This window comes from Macaca fascicularis, chromosome 4 (assembly GCF_037993035.2).
Source record: "Macaca fascicularis isolate 582-1 chromosome 4, T2T-MFA8v1.1".
Classification (NCBI taxonomy): domain Eukaryota; kingdom Metazoa; phylum Chordata; class Mammalia; order Primates; family Cercopithecidae; genus Macaca; species Macaca fascicularis.
Window position 1 is genome coordinate 124,600,640 of NC_088378.1, and position 12,018 is coordinate 124,612,657.

The following is a 12,018-nucleotide window of genomic DNA, read 5'->3' on the forward strand; positions in this document are numbered from 1 at the left end:
TGAAGACATGGCCCCACCAAAACAAAGGATGTAATAGAAGAGGAAGCAGAGGGAACAGAATCTTTCTAATGGCGATAAAGGGAACTTCCCAGACAGCAGCTACAGGGGAGATCCAGGCTGGATCTTCAGAGGATATTGCTCAGAAAAAGAAAAACAATGCGTCTGAGTGTTATTTAGAAGAGGTTTACTTACTAGGGAAGGAGAGTTTGGAGATGAATTTTGATTAGAACACATATATTCCAGCAAGTATAAAGAAAATAATATGACATCTAACAGAAAGAAAAAGCTGTACAGAAAAGAAAAAAAACCAAGCTTACTACCTAGCTCAGCTATTAATAGAATATAAACAATCTCAATAATGTGAAATGATTTTGATATAACCAAACTAATAACAATGTAACTATATTGAGAAGGTGGAGACTAGGGAGTGTTTTGGTGGGGGAGAGGATGGCAAAAGATACCTAAATCAAGCTTGTTCAACCCTCTGCCCGCAGGCCGCATGTGGCTGAGGACAGGTTTGAATGTAGCCCAAAATAAATTCATAAACTTTCTTAAAACATTGTGACTTTTTTGCAATTTTTTTTTTTAAAGCTCATCAGCTATCGTTAGTGTTAGCGTATTTTATGTATGGCCCAAGACAGTTCTTCTTATTCCAGTGTGGCCCAGAGAAGGCAAAAGATTGGACACCCCGATAAATCTTTGTTGTTTATTTATTTGTTTGTTTATTTGTTTTACTTTAAGTTCTAGGGTACATGTGCACAATGTGCAGGTTTGATACATAGGTATACATGTCCCATGTTGGTTTGCTGCACCCATCAACTCGTTATTTACATTAGGTATTTCTCCTAATGCTATCCCTGCCCCACCCCCTCAGCCCCCGACAGGCCCCGATGTGTGATGTTCCCTGTCCTGTGTCCAAATGTTCTCATTGTTCAGTTCCCACCTGTGAGTGAGAATGTGGGATGTTTGGTGTTCTGTCCTTGGGATAGTTTACTGAGAATGATGGTTTCCAGCTTCATCCACATCCCTGCAAAGGACATGAACTCATCCTTTTATGGCTGCATAGTGTTCCATGATGTATATGTGCCATATTTTCTTTCTTTTCTTTTTTATTTTTTTTGAGATGGAGTTTTGCCTTTGTTGCCCAGGCTGGAGTGCAATGGCATGATCTTGGCTCACCGCAACCTCCACCTCTTGGGTTCAAGCAATTTTCCTGCCTCAACCTCCTGAGTAGCTGACATACAGGCATGAGCAACCACGGCTGGCTAATTTGGTATTTTTAGTAGAGACGGGATTTCTCCATGTTGGTCAGACTGGTCTCAAACTTTCGACCTCAAATGATCCGCCTGCCTTGGCCTCCCAAAGTGCTGGTATTACAAGCGTGAGCCACCACGCCTGGCCAATGTGCCACATTTTCTTAATCCAGTCTATCATTGATGGACATTTGGATTGGTTCCAAGTCTTTGCTATTGTGAATAGTGCTGCAATAAACATACATGTGCATATGTCTGTATAGTAGTATGATTTATAATCCTCTGGGTTTATACCCAGTAATGGGATTGCTGGGTCAAAAGGTATTTCTAGTTCTAGATTCTTGAGGAATCGCCACGCTGTCTTCCACAATGGTTGAACTAATTTACACTCCCACTAACAGTCTAAAGGCGTTCCTATTTCTCCATGTCCTCTCCAGCATCTATTGTTTCCTGACCTTTTAATGATCACCAAATCATTAAGTAGATTCCATTTGTCTATTTTGGCTTTTGTTTCCATTGCTTTTGGTGTTTTAGTCGTGAAGTCCTTGCCCATGCCTATGTCCTGAATGGTATTGCCTAGGTTTTCCTCTAGGATTTTTATGGTTTTAGGTCTAAAATTTAAGTCTTTAATCCATCTTGAATTAATTTTTGTATAAGGTGTAAGGAAGGGATCCAGTTTCAGCTTTCTACATATGGCTAGCCAGTTTTCCCAGCACCATTTATTAAATAGGGATTCCTTTTCCCATTTCTTGTTTTTGTCAGGTTTGTCAAAGATCAGATGGTTGTAGATGTGTGGTGTTACTTCTGAGGCCTCTGTTCTGTTCCATTGGTCTATATATCTGTTTTGGTACCACTACCATGCTGTTTTGGTTACTGTAGTCTTGTAGCATAGTTTGAAGTCAGGTAACGTGATGCCTCCAGTTTTGTTCTTTTTGCTTAGGATTGTCTTGGCAATGCAAGCTTTTTTATGATTCCATATGAACTTTGAAGTAGTTTTTTTTTTTTTTCCAATTCTGTGAAGAAAGTTATTGATAGCTTGATGGGGATGGCATTGAATCTATAAAATACCTTGGGCAGTATGGCCATTTTCACTATATTGATTCTTCCTACCCATGAGCATGGAATGTTCTTCCATTTGTTGGTGTCTTCTTTTATTTTGTTGAGCAGTGGCATGTATTTCTCCTTGAAGAGGTCCTTCACATCTCTTTAAGTTGGATTCCTAGGTATTTTGTTCTCTTTGTAGCAATTGTGAATGGGAGTTCACTCATGATTTGGCTCTCTGTTTTTCTGTTATTGGTGTATAGGAATGCTTGTGATTTTTGCACATTGATTTTGTATCCTGAGTTTTTGCTGAAGTTGCTTATCAGCTTAAGGAGGGTTTGGGCTGAGATGATGGAGTTTTCTAAATATACAGTCATGTCAACTGCAAACAAGGACAATTTGACTTCCTTTCCCCCTACCTGAATACCCTTTCTTTCTTTCTCTTGCCTTAATGCCCTGGCCAGAACTTCCAACACTATGTTGAATAGGAGTGTTGAGAGAGGGCACCTTGTCTTCTGCCGGTTTTCAAAGGGAATGCTTCCAATTTTTGCCCATTCAGTATGATATTGGCTGTGGGTTTGTCATAAATAGCTGTTATTATTTTGATATACATTCCATCAATACCTAGCCATTTTGCGACAACCTCAAGTGGTTCTTCTGTGGAAAGACAATTTGCATTTTGTAAGAAGGCAGTAGGCCTATATTGTAATTACCCTTATCAAACTTCAGGGGGCAGGCTTCGACCGAGAAATAAATCGTGGACAGCTTCCTTAAAGCTTAAATACACCTGAAATTCACTCTCAAATTTGAGGGTGCAAAAGACGTTTTAATCTCACCACTCTAATTAGGGGCAATCGGCATTGTTGCTGCTTTGGTTTGTATAATAAAAGAGATTAGGAATCTGTGACTATAATAGCTCTGTTTCCTGATGGCAAACAATGCCTCTGTTTCCTGGGTTTATGCCCAAGTGTGCTGGTAAACACTGAAGACTGCTTTAAGCAAAGCAGGAATTAGCCATGGGTGGCACGGGATTTTCATCTGCTAGAAAAACAGTGTTTTTGGTGGATTTTTTTTTTTTTTTTAATATTTGAGTCGTATCAAAAGGTTATACCTTGGATACCTTGGGCAAAACAGAGTTAATTCAAATATGTGGCTTGAAAAATAGATTAGAAATATTCTGTGCTTTTTGGATTCACTTCTTACTTTGGGAAGAAAGAGTCTGGAAAATTTTGCATAGTTTTGTCAGCCTAGAGCTCCACTTCCATGGATGAATTACATAAAACTGTTTACAGATTCCACTTTGTACCCCAGGTCTTAAGGTAGAGGGAACAAAATAAAGCAAACAAACATAAAACAGTGACTTGAATGCAGAACAGAGATTTGCAAGGTCCCCAGGGGTTGGCCTGGAAAGCTCAGGGCTGCTTTGCAGTTAACTCCTCAGCCTTCACCACCGTGGCCCAGGCTTACCTTAGCAAGCTCCCCTCCCTTGTTTGGAAAGTCTCCCCACTGACCTCACCTTGTGAAGCAGCAACAGACCATATTTTATCCATAGACATGTATCCCTTCTGGAGAGAAATTGTACACTGGGGCTGTCTTTTAACAGCATAACATTCTTAACACCATGCCATGAGGTAATTTTTCCATACCCTTTATCTAAGAGTCTCCTGCTAACCTGGGCAAAGTGGAGGAGGGGTGAAACTGGAGCAAAGAACTAAAAGAAGTGATAGGGGAAGAGTTCCCTAGTTCACTGATTACCATGAATTCTCCCATAGGGGGTCCACATTTCACCTGGCTTGATCTTAACCAAACGTGCCTAGTTGTATTTCCTTGATTGGCTCCTGTGGGGAAATGGGGAGATTTTTCTGTGGGACAGGGAGTCCTTGGGAGGCTTGGGGTCTAGCTTCTTCCTGTTGTCTCTCTGCATTTCAGTTTCCCATCTGTAAAACCACAGATCCACATTCATTAGATAAGCTTAAAGGTCTCTTCTATCTCTGACTTTCTATAATTCTGGGTCTCCTCATGAGTATCACGCTGGGAGAAGAGAAATTTATCACTGAAGAATACCAGCCCAAATGGGTTTGGCAAGACCTTATCTTGCTGGATAGAAATTGTAGATAAAGCATTGCCAACAGCTACATTATGCCAACCAAATGGGAGGCAACATCCCTTTGGAATTCTGACCCGATGCTCGAAACCAGAGCAAAGGAGTTCCTCAGTGTGATGTTCTGCCAAGGGACACACTGGATTTGTGGATAAGGTTTCCTGGTTCTTAGATCTCAGCCATATCCCTGAACAGGGCATGGGCAAGGCAGCTGTGAATTCCATGACAACATGCTGCTGGGCACTGCCAAGGATAATTCTTCGCAGCATGAAAGCTTTGCCTGGTGCTGGTGATAATGTGACTCTCTCTTCCTGAGGTAGGCTGGGCAGGAGAGCCAGCCCCATCTGTCTTCTATTTCACCACATTGTGGGAAATGTTATGTAGCCACCCTTTCCCCAATAACTAATTTTAAAAGGGTGAAATTAAAAAGTCACATTCGTGAAATCACTTCTATCATTTCTGCTCACAATTGTTTACATATGAAAGTCTGCGTTATATGAATTGCTCATAGCCTGCTTTCTCTTAGATCAGAGAATCGTTCTCAGGGAGTATTCCCCAGCCAGCAGTATCAGCGTCACCTAGAACTTATTAGAAATGCCAGTTCTTGGACTTCTCCCCAGACCTTCTGAATTAGAAACTCCAGAGCAGGGCCCAGAGACCTGTTATTTTAGCAAACTCTTTGGTGACTCTGGTGCACGCTTAAATTTGGGAACCACTGAGATAGGGAATGTTAGAGACCAAGGGCTGGAGATTAGGATCAGCAAGGCTGGGAAGCCTCCCTTATGCTGGAGAGTAGGGGGGGGGGTGAGGACTTGTTTCCATCTTATTTTCTATGGACAACACTTCCGTGAGCATCAGTAAGCAACAAAGTCTTGGTAATGATGTGAGCAGAGAAGTGATTAATGCTGGGTGGTAGCATTCTAGAAAATGTAATAGAACTGTTAAGAAAGTTATGGGTTTGAGGCCTGCTTCCAACACTTACCATATTAACTTGGTTACATTACAAAAGTTTGGTTACTTCATCTGTAAAGTTATTGTTGAAAGTACACGAGAGAAGCCTGAAAATTCTTAGGATACTGCTGTTTACTAAACATTCAACAAATGGTGGCTGTTATTTACATTAATGACACTAATGTTAATAATAAAGCATGAATTCTATAGAACATCATTACTACTGAAAAGCAATGTGCATAGAGGAAAACACAGTCTTTGGGGACAATAGACAGAGTTCAAACCTCAATTCTGTTATTGACCACCTCGGACAGGCCATCTTATTCCTTTTTATTTGTAAAATGAGAAAGATGACATTTACCGTGCAGGGTTCTTTGGAAACCTAAATGGAGGTAAAGGTAAAGCAGCTTGTTTGGTGCCTGTAATATGATAGGCAATCGGTAATTTTCTTTTTACTTTCTCTTTTTCAGAAGAAAAAATAAGCCCAAATTTGTAAAAGTATGGTCAGTGGGCCATGGATTTTCCAGGCAAAACATTCCTATAAGGGTATTTTATCCAGACGGCTTAGGAAATGCCTGTTCAGTTTTATAGAAAAAGGCATACAAATGGCCAACAGGCATATGAAAAACTGCTAATTATCAGCAATCATTAGGAAAATGCAAATCAATACCACAATGAGATATCATCGGACCGTAGTTAAAAATGGCTATTATTAAAAAGACAACAAGTAACAAATACTGGTGAGGATGCTGAAAAAGGGGAATGTTAGTGCACTGCTGATAGAAATGCAAATTAGTAGAGCCACTCTGGAAAACACTGTGGAAGTTCCTCAAAAAATTTCAAATAAATCTACTATGTGATCCAGAAGAATGAAATTCTGCCATTTGCAGGGATATGGATGGGACTATAGAACATTATATCAAGCAAAATATGCCAGGCACAGAAAGAAAAAGATTGCATGTTCTCACTCATACTTAAAAAAGTTGATCTCATCGAGGTGGAGAGGGATGATGGCTACCAGAGACTGGGAAGGGGGAACAGGGATGAAGAAAGGTTAGTTAATGTGTACAAAAATATAGTTGGATAGAAGGAATGGAAGTTCTAGTGTTTGGTAGCACAATAAGGTGATTGTTAACAATAATTTACTGTGTATTTCAAAACAGCTAGAAAAGAAGATTTGAAATGTTCCCAATAAATAGAAATTATAAATGCCCGAGGTGATGAATATCCCAATTACCGTGATGGAACCATTACACATTATATGAATGTATCAAAATATCAGATGCACACCATAAATATGTATAACTATTATGTATCAATAAAAAAAAGAAAATGTCATTTAAAGGTAAGGAGAAGGACTACAGGGGCTTATGAAGAAGAAAGTGACCTTGACAAGTAGAAAGAAAAATAGCTCAGGGAAAATAAGGCTTTTAACAGAATGATACTGAAGAACTATAAACCCAAATACACTTCTAATTATTTTTTCCTTGTTAATATAAAATAGGCTTTTAAAATATATCAAAAAACCATTAGTATTACTTTTACTTAGGACATTTCCAAGTCTACAGAACTTTTGGGTTCCTAAACTGCAATCTCATACTAGCCCATCTGTCCCTCTGCCTTTTATATTTTTACTTTAGGGAAGACCAGTCACCAGCCTCAGATATCTTTTTGTGGCCTCTTCTTTTCTCCACTCTGCCTCCCCCAAATGTATATTCACTTTCCTTATCCTGGTGTTGCAGGTGCTGAGAGGGGTTGTGTGTTACAAAAATGTACATTGGGTTGTTTAAATGAACCAAAGTTTACATTTGAGTGTAAGCATAAGATGTATAGGAGGTGTGAGTATGAGGTGGTGAGATTGACTCCTTGCTTTCCAAAGAGGAATTTTTACTTCTATTTGTTTATTTATTTATTTATTTACTTACTTACTAGAGGAGATTCAGTGGTGTGGCCGGAATTACAGAATTGGGGTGCCACATTTACATTATAGCTCTCACACTCAGCTGTGCATCCTCTGGTGAGTAATTTAGTCTCTCCGAAACCTCACTTCCCCAGCTGTAAAATTAAAACAGTAATGGTACCTGCCTACAGGGTTTTTATGGGAATTAAATGAAATAGTGTATTTAGCAAAATTCCTGGAACATAGTATGTGCCTACTATATGTTAGCTTGTATTATTAGCTTTTATTTTACTGGAAATGTAAAAATTTTTATAAGACAGAAAGTATCCATTTCTTTCCTCATTATACTTGACTTTCCAGTTCCCTATGCACCCATTTGCCCCACACCAAGAAATAATCACTGTTAAAAGTTTGGAATATGTTGTTCAAGACTTCCTCCTTCCACGTAAGTAGGATCCCACTTTCCACATGTATGTATTCTGCCTTCTAGACATATTTAATGCTTTTTTCAAAAGCTCACAAAAGAAATTTGGCAATTTCCTGTGAGAACTGAGCCAGGTTTGAAATGCAGAAGAAAATAGATCTCATAACTTAATTTTTATTTTTTATAATTATCTAGTCCAAAATGTCATTTTGTTTTTGTTTTGAGACAAGTTCTCCCTCTGTCACCAGGCTGTAGTGCATTGGCACAATCATGGTTCACTGAAGCCTCTACCTCCCAGGCTCGAGCAGTCCTCCCTCCTCAGCCTTCTGAGTAGCTGGGATTACAAGCGTGAGTCACCATGCCTGACTAAATTAAATTTTTTTTTTTTTTTTTTTTTTTTTGTAGAGACAGAGTCTCACTATATTTCCTAGGCTGGTCTCAAACTCCTGGGCTCCAGTGATCCTCCTGCGTTGGCCCCCAAAAGTGTTGGGATTACAGGCGTGAGCCACCACAGTCAGCTGACCTCATGACTTTAGGTCTATCTCTAGAGCTCTGTATTCAGAGCTTTCAAGTTACACCAAATTTTTCAAAATAAAAACTACCTTGATGTACGTGGTTATTTATACCCATGGGTCTGGATAAATTTTATTTTCTCAAAAAATTTACACTCCTCTCAAAGATTCAGATGTTGTTACCATAATAGATATCTAGAAGATTGTGATGCAAGTCCTGAGGGTACCTCCAGGAGGAGTATCAACTATGCCCCCACTGCACCCTCCCAGTTCTGGCCACTCCATCCACCTCCATGCTCCCTGCCAGCCTAGGAGTGCACTGTCAAGCCCCAAATCAAAGTGTAACTCTGGGCCTCTCCCTCCAGGGCAGCTAATAAACCCCAGCTTCATGTGCAACAATGTACAGTAGGCACAGATATGGGCAAGGAGGAACTTTGTTCAATATCAGACATGGCCAGCAACTTCTACGACCAAGAGTTGAGACTTTGTGACCAAATTCTAGCTTTTCCCTTCTGAATGCTTCTTCTCGTTACATAAAGGTACATTACAGCATGTGGGTGCTACATATGCTCCATAACCTTACAACATTCCCAGGAGGAGTCCAGGAGTTGGGGTCCATGTGTGTCATTTTTAGACACAACTCTGGCTCCTGGTTCAATATTTGCCTGGGTACAGCTACACTTTGCGCCTGCCACCACTGGTGCAGGGACTTGTCCTTTGTACTTCTCCACGGGTGGGAGAAGGAATGGCCTGGAAGCCTGGCTTCCTGAGGATGGGTCCTTGGTCTCTCAGGAAGTTATTCATCCTTCTTGGCATGTTTGTCTATCCACAGATTGTGGAAATGAGGCTGGGGAAGCAAGGGTTGGAGCTTCTGATCCCTCAAAAGAATACACAACCCGAGAAAATATTGGCCATGCAGTTCATGGCTGAGGGTTCAATTGCTGGGCCTCCTACATTTTTCACAGGCTGTGCAGCCTTTTGAGGGGTCAGAAGCTCCAACCTTAACTCCCATAAGCCTGCCACAGGCAAGCCTGCCAAGATGGTTGACTAACTTCCCCAGAGCACAAGGTCACACCCTCAGGAAGCCAGGCTTCCAGGTTGTATTTTTCGATGGGAAGAAAATGTGTTCCTTCTCTCTGCAGTAGAAATATACAAAGGGCGGGTCACTTGAGAAGCCCCCAGGAAATTCTCCACTTTCACTCTCAGCTCATCTCTGGGAGAGATGTGGGGCATGGAGGCCTTTTCAACAGACAAAAAGAAACAAAAAACCCTTTGTTGGGGCTGGTGTAGTGGCTTATGCCAGCACTTTGGGAGGCCAAGGTGGGCTGATCACCTGCGGTAGGGAGTTTGAGAGCAGCCTGGCCAACATGGTGAAACTCCGTCTCTTCCGGACATGGTGGTGTGCACCTGTAATCTCAGCTACTCGGGAGACTGAGACAGGAGAATCACTTGAACCTGGGAGGCGGAGTGTGCAGTGAGCCGAGATCACACCACTGCATTCCAGCCTGGGCAACAGAGCAAGACTCTGTAACAACAACAAAAACAGTAACGACAAAAACTCTTTGTTGAATGTTGGAAAGCATGAGGGCAACTGGAGGAGACACAACATGAAGAGAAACAGATATCATTTCTATTCCTGCTGCCACTGTGAGTAGGCTGTAGGGAAGTTACAACGGTTTGATATCCCTAGAAGGAAAACAAAGTACAGACACTAAGGATTGCCGTCTGTAAGACACTGGCACTCATCTTTCCCTGAAGGCTTATGAGATCACATAGGAAAAAGAGGTGCGTATTGGGAAGAATCTCTTTAATTTCTTCTATTTGTCAAAAGCAAAGCCTCAAGGTGGAATAGGTGAAAAGCATGAGAGAAAAATGTCATTTTCAGAAAAATAGGGAAATATCACAGTTTACATATAACCACGAATTTCATGGCCAGCGTTTTAGTGGCTGAGCACTGACATTTCTTGGTAGCGTGAAACTAACAGCATGATAGAAAACATTAACCAAGGTAGAATGTGATCAATACCAGAAGGCACCTCTTAGTTCTAGGATAAGAAACAAAACATGATCTTTTTATTTTTATCTTATAAAATTCCATCTCAAGTCCTTATTTTCCTAGTTGGGTATCTCCTCCTTTTAAATATAATCTATTAATCTTGGGACAGATCCATTTTCTGCATTTAGTTGAAACTAAATCAGGGGATTTGACTAGATTTGAAGCCATTTTTCACAACAAGCTCTACCACACATACTCAATTATCAGAGTGCACAGATGAGACAGGCAAAATAAATGATGGATTTGTTTGTAAAGGGCTAAGCACTTTTATGAGCTTTATTAACATTGGTAGTCATGCATACTTTGGAATGAGTAATCAAATTTCATGCTTTTAGGCGTGGGCAGGAAGCAGACTAGCTTACAAAAAGACATTTACCTTCACACACTTCTGAAGGGAAGAGAGCATTCCTTGAGTTCTTTCACCTTTACTCTAATGGGGAAATGGGCTTGTATTTTCAGCAAACACCATTGGAGGCCAACCCATCCGGGAAAACAAACACAGCGCTCACTCTCTTGGTCTCTGAAATGGTTCTGCTTCGGTTTGTATAAACTGGGCCTCAAACTCAGTCTCAAAAACAATATTTCAAGATTCATTCTTGCGTTTCACAAAAATCATTTAAGTGCCTACCTAGGGCCAGGCACCATTCTAAGCATTGGAGATACAGTCGTGAACAAAATGAACAAGGCCTACCAGGTTCCTGCTTTAGGGAACCTGGGTGTCTATCACCCATTATGTATTCTCACGTGGCCGCAAACCCATCACAGGCCTTACGCTTGTCTGGCCAGTCTCCTAGTTTTCTCCTAATCTCAGCTATCTTGCAAGGTGTTATTTTTTATTGATTTGGGGTACACAGGCTCCAAGAACAAATGAGTTGATACTCATCTGCTTTTTATGTTCTAGTCCCAAAAGGAAAAGTTGTCACTCGCCATGTTATTTCACTCACCTAGCAAAACTACCCAGTCTCTCTTTCACATTTGCAAACGTCACTGCCCTTCCAGTTTCAGATGGCACCCAGTATCCTGCATGAAGACAGCCCTGTCTGCTCCTGCCTCCATCAACTCCCCTCTCCTCTGAACTTTGTAGTACTCAGATAGTCATCAAGATGTTACAGTGGGGTGTTTACTGCACGCTTTCTGTATCTTTTGCTGTTTTTCACCTCTATTAATCTTGTTTCACTAGATAGATTATGCACTCCTTGCAACTGAAGACTACTTTATTCTTGATGGTAATTAACTAATTGACATGAGACTGTAATATGAATTGCCTGCATTTGACTTTTTTTTAGTTAATATTTTATTTTAGGTTCAGGGTTACATGGGAAGGTTTGTTACACAGGTAAACTCATGTCACGAGGGTCTGTTGTAAAGATTATTTCATCACCCAGGAATGAAACCCAGTAACCAATAGTTATCTTTTCAGAAATTTTCTAATTAAAAACTTTCAATCATTGAGTTGTGTTCCGAGTCATTAATATACATAGTCATTTAACATTTTCTGAGCTCCTATGATGTCCAAAATGGTGTGGTGCCATGGGGGATAGAAAGGAAGTTGGAAACACAATATATGCTCCTGAGGGACTCATGTTTTTCTGAATGAGCAGAGACAGGCCAAGAAACAATTCAAGAAATTTCAAATAAAAAATAGCTCTGTGTTGTAATTCTTGATTTCTGTTACCAGAAATTGCTTGTGTGTGTGTATATATGTGTGTGTTTGCATTCACGACTGTGTGTGTGATGTGTATTATATTTGTTTGTAAGAGAAAAGGTCAACCTTAACCTA